We start from the raw sequence: 5,791 nt of genomic DNA, 5'->3' as shown, positions 1-5,791 counted from the left end.
ACACAAGACACTTTTAAAATCAAATCAAGCAGCAGCTACTCTTCCTGGCTCCACAAAAAACACAAGATTGACAAGTAACAAAACACTGATGATACAATGATAAACAAGGACAGTCACACAATTGTAAAATACAACGAATACAAACAATACAGCTAAAAAACAATGTGTGTGTTAGTGTTGGTGTGTGTATTTGTGTATATGTGTGTTTGTGTGTTAGTCTGTGTTTGTGTGTGTGTGTGTGTGCTTGTGTGTGTGTGTGTGTGTGTGTTGTGTGCGTTGTTGGTGTGTTGTGTGTGTGTGTGTTTGTGTGATGGTGGTGTGTATGTGTTTGTGCGTGTGTGTGTATTTGTGTGGTGTGTTAGTCTGTGTGCGTGTATTTGTGCTTGTGTGTGTGTGTGTGTGCGTGTGTGTGTGTGCGTGTTTGTGTGTGTGTGTGTGTGTTTGTGTGTGTGTGTATGTGTTTGTGCGTGTGTGTGTATTTGTGTGTGTGTGTAGTCTGTGTGCGTCTTGTTGTGTTTGTGTTGTGTGTGTGTGCTTGTGTGTGTTGCGTGTTGTGTGTGTGTGTGTGTGTTTGTGTGTGTGTGTATGTGTTTGTGCGTGTGGGTGTATTTGTGTGTGTGTTTTGTGTGTGTGTGTGTGTGTGTGTGTGTGTGTGTGTGTGTGTTCGTGTGTGTGGTTTGTGTTCTTCACATGAAATATTTGATCATCTGTCACATCTGCTATTTTCCTGTGGCAGGTAAATATGTTCCAGACAACATGTTCAGATTCTTACTCAACTTCGTTCTCTATTTTGTTTCTTTATCTCTTTCTGTCCAAGTGTTTGGTGTGTGTTTGGTGTGTGTTTGGTGTGTGTTTGGTGTGTGTTTGGTGTGTGTTTGGTGTGTGTTTGGTGTGTGTTTGGTGTGTGTTTGATTTGTGTTTGTTCTCTTAACCCTGCAGCCATGGTGGAGTTGGATGGTGATGACATCAGAATCTCTTCCAGAGGGAAGCTGGCAGAGAGAGACATTGTCCAGGTGACTCACACACACACACACACACTTTAGTATGTCACACAGGCCATGAACACAGCTACGAACAAACACAGCTTTTCTTGACCAGTTGAAATGTCATGGCTTTCCCTAGGAGGTCTTTATCCAGTGAGGGGTATTGTTGGATTTTTTTAAGCATTCATTTACAGTTTGTTTTACAATCACTTGGACCCATTTCTCAATACTTAGGTCACTTTTTCAAAAGTCTTCACACAGTTCTCCTAATCAACTTTCAGCTTGGCACAGCAGTTACTTTCACATCCAAAATGCACCAAAACACTTCATACAYGTCTCAAATCAACTCATTCTTCCAGAACACTAGCAAAGGTTGTCACCCAACAAGCACACTTTGTCACTCATAGAACAATGACCTAAACAACACTAACAGGTAGCATTACACAATGTTTTCTTTTGTAAAATGTCTTTACAAAACAAGAATGACACCTCTCTACTGTTTAGAATTCACTGTGGTATATGTTACAGGAATGAATCAGACATGATGCAATATGCTTAAATATGGTTTATGTCATTCTTTGGCATTGAGTGATTCCAAAATACAAKAATTTGTATATACACCATCTACTGATACAGATACAGTAGCAATGCTAGTCAACCCTGTCTTCTGCATGGCCACAGGTTCTCATCCACATCACATCTTATGTCATCTTGGGCAATACCCCTAGGAAAGAATATTTTGGCATGCCTGGTCCATCCCTGGCAATCATCTGCAGATAAGTCCAAGCATCCAGCCTTCATTGCGTCCAGGAGGGACATTTGATCATGTTGTCGTGTCTTTGGCATCATTAAATGAAGACTTCGTTTTTATCAAAGATTCTCTGTAATTATTATTACGCGATTAAACTGATTAATCATGTAACTGTAATTAACTAGGAAGTCGGGGCACCAAGGAAAATATTCAGATTACAAAGTTATAATTTTCCTAATATACCTTTTCAGATATTTTCATATCTGATCAATTAGTCTTCTTAATTAATKAATGATTTACTTTACCTCACGTTAGTCTCATTCCAAACGTCGTAAATTGTTGGTTATCTGCACGAACCCAGTCTTCACTATGAGTCATCCATACATCAATTGTCTTAAATCATTTATTTACTAACTAAATAATTCACAGAAATGCATAAACAAACAAACAAAGTAAATATGGTTACAAGAAATGATAGGGGAATGTGCCCTAGTGGGCTAAACCGGCACGGCGGCTTGTTAGACAAAAGGGAAGTGGGGGTCAGCTGAGAAGTCACTACAGAGTTGATAATTATAATAATTGAAATGCTAATCCTTTGCACATGAACGCTCACTCATTCGGGAACAATTGCAATCAATATATATATTTACGCTCAGTGTGTCGTCGGGATCTCTGTTGAAAAGTTAGTTTCTGTTGGAGAGTTTCCGTCCTCTCTCTCTCTCTCTCTCTGTCGTGGTTAGAATGGATAGTTCAGAGTGACATTCATTCATGTCGTTATGGATAGGTGTTTCGGTGGTTGTCGTTCTTCGCGTTCAATGATACCGAATTCCTAGCTGCAGACTAGTAATTAATATCAAAGACTTGTTCTTATTCTGTCGGTATCGATAGTCTAAGAGTTTAACCACGTGGAATGGTTAAAAGATTCAGCAGTCTGTCTCAAACCTTGGCCCTCTCGTTATCGAGGTAAGCTGGTCTGCAACCTTTGTCCTCTCGTGATTGAGAGAAACATGGTCTGGTGATAGAAAACCCGAGTGGGGGTTTTATTCGGAAGTTGCAGAAAAGGGCCTGTCCCAGGATGCCCGACCATAACTGTGCTCATGGGCGGTCCTCTGATTTAGTTAAACTCAAAAGGGAATTGGAGTTTCCTTCATTAAACAGTCCAAAATCACATTACACAATTTTACAAACAGTATCAACTCACTCATTCATCTTATACAACAATTAGATGTAAACCTCATATCTGAGGCTATTATATAAACAGCGTTATGGTAATGTGGCCGCACCGTCTCCCATGAGCTTCCCCAAGTGGAACAACGGACCAGTTCGTAGCTGGATTCTTCACCGATCTTTATTACCTTCTCTGAACATAAATGTTGTTCGGACCTCAAGTTCTGTGAGGTGGAAGGAATTCCTTTGTTCTCTATGAAACTTCACTCTGTCTCTATACTGTGTGCGCATGAGGCAGGATCTTTCCTAGGAATTTACGACCTCTCTGACCACAGCAGCCTGGTTGTAGGAGGCAGAGAGAGGGGGATGGTGCTCGCTGTACCCAAAAGGGCAACTCATGACAATGTGGATGGTGGTCATAAACCTTCCACCTCCATGAGGAAAATAATTCCTCTATGGGGTTGAGGAATGGAGAGTAAGGTGGAGGAAAAGTGACACCCATCCTGGGTGTTCTGCAAACCACTCTGTGACTGCACGGGACTGGGGAAATGCCATATTGTCCCATAACAATTACAAACGTTGCGCTGGTGTTTGTAAGGCCCAATTAGCGTTTGATGTCAAACAGCAAATCATCAGAAAATATTGCTGCGCACACCATTGTGATTTGGCACCCTTCTGGCCCGGGACATCATTCCACTGTGGCTCTATTTCCAAATCACCATCCTTCTTCGCCACTGTGTTTTGGGCAAGTTGAAACCAGCCTCATCCACAAAGATGAATATGTAGGGTGTTTGCCTGGCTTCAATCTCCATGACTCTCTAAAATAAATCCACAAGGCAACATAAGAGTTATTACGGTAGTTTACATTATACCTAAAAACATGCCGCAGTGTGCCTCTGCCCTGTTTGGTTCTGYTCAAAACCAGTTCTGTATTTTATAGTCATCTTACCTGGACATATTGGTTCCTGAGTTGCTTGACTCGTTCAGAGTTCCTCTCAAAGGGGACAGTGTACAACTGCTTCATCCTGACTTGATGATGTTTCAGGACTCTAGAAATAGTTATGCTTACATTGTGAATATTTCCAAATGTAATGTTGTCTGCCAACAGTCTGTCCCGAATCTCTGTGAGTTTTATGCCATTGTTTCTGATGACCATATCAACGATTGCAGTGAAAATCCTACCTCTCCTGCCTGTGGAAGGTAACCGTTGGGTCCTAAGCAGAAATACAAAAACAATTACACACAAGTGGGTTTGGAGGCTTTGCTCAAATGACTTCTGTAATGTGCAGATCAGTCAGATGCCCTTGCAGAATGCACATCTTACCTGTTGTTTTGCCGGAAATTTCTCACAATAGATGCCACTGTTGAGCGTTGCAGATTTGTCTGCACTCTCAGACCAGCCTCTCTCATTGATAGACCATGATTTATTACAGGATCAATTAGAGCAGCCCTAATCTCATCTGAGACTACAGCTCTTGATCTTCCTCTCAGTCTTCTTCCACCACGCATACGTACTCCTCTCCCTCTCCCAGACACTCTTCTTCCTCTGTCAGCCACTTCTCTATCTCGGGCTGGGTCCATGTTTAAGTTACAGTACAGCATTATTCCTAAGATGTCCCCTTCTGTATAGATGGTAATGAAATTGAAAGCCTAACACCTGGGTGTTCCGCTACAATGGGAATCAGCTGTGGTTGGTCTAATTGTTTTGATAGTATTTCATTTTTTAGATGTGGAATATATTTCAATACGGTATTACTATAGAAATGTAGCAAATTGCTGTCGTATTCAATGTTGTGTTATGTTAGGTTTTGAACTAAAGTTTAACAGTTTTGAAAAGAGTATGTAAGCATTTGCAAATTGGCCTGTAGGTACATAGAGTTTTGGTGGCGGTTGTGTCTGAGTGAGAAAATAATTCATAATTCATGAAAAAAAAGCTGTACATTTTAAGTGTTTATTTATAATGTCATATTCATGAGAGGTTATGAGAAGTTGTCATAAGGTATTTTGTCTCTCCTTGCCAGTTTGTTCCATTCAGAGACTACATGGATCGCACAGGGAACCATGTCCTCAGTATGGCCCGGCTAGCCAAGGACGTCCTGGCTGAGATCCCTGATCAGTTCATCTCTTATATGAAGAGTCGGGGCATCAAACCCAACCCTGCACCGCCCCCCTACACACCCTCTGGACACACACACCACACACAGATCTGACCACCTCACACACACACACACACATCTTTACACTGAGTACTGATGAGAGAGACACCATCAAAGATTTGCAACCCCGAGGAATCATGGGAGGGGAACTCTCTGTCTACTTCCTGATTGGAACATCGGGACAGGAAGTGATGTAAGAGGAAGCTATTAAAGCTACAGGTGTTTGTGTCAGAACTCTCCCGGACAGGTAACTCTCTGGACTGGGGAAGACAACAGCGTTTCTGTTCATTGTGGTTCTATCTATTCTGTTTGTCTCTCTGGAGGAAAAGAGAGACTGCCATGGAGCGATGATATGTTGCTGTGCCATACAAGGACTTGGTGATCGATGAATTGTCTTTTTATCAACATACATGGGCCTGTGACTGTTTTCTCTTGTATTGTTTAAGAGCAGGTGTGATCGAGGGGTCATGTTGTGGTTGAAACTTGTGCCTGTCTGTGGAGTGGTCATCTAACCGGCCAAGTGGAACCCTTATATGAACTCTGACCTCTCACCTTCGACCTTTGATCTTGCATGTGATTGGTGTATTGGAGCGCGTGTGGTAAGGTGGTGATGTTTTTAGAAACCTTTCCATCAGTTTACTAGTTTGTTTTGGGCCTCAGACATGTCCACATATTGACTTGTAGCTTCATCATTCTAGTTTGTTTTGGGCCTCAGACATGTCCACATATTGACT

At 41.8% G+C, this 5,791-nt stretch overlaps 1 long non-coding RNA gene across 1 annotated transcript; it reads left to right on the top strand.

The window, feature by feature from the left end:
• Positions 1-868: 868 nt before the first annotated feature.
• Positions 869-5,767, top strand: LOC112080948 (uncharacterized). The gene is made up of 2 exons (XR_002896265.2): positions 869-1,013; positions 4,923-5,767. It is a non-coding gene; the product is annotated as an uncharacterized lncRNA (long non-coding RNA).
• Positions 5,768-5,791: the final 24 nt, after the last annotated feature.

The sequence above is a fragment of the Salvelinus sp. IW2-2015 genome, unplaced genomic scaffold (genome assembly GCF_002910315.2).
Source record: "Salvelinus sp. IW2-2015 unplaced genomic scaffold, ASM291031v2 Un_scaffold16601, whole genome shotgun sequence".
NCBI lineage: Eukaryota > Metazoa > Chordata > Actinopteri > Salmoniformes > Salmonidae > Salvelinus > Salvelinus sp. IW2-2015.
Note: the sequence above shows the minus strand (reverse complement) of the source record. Positions and strands in the feature narration are given on the sequence as shown.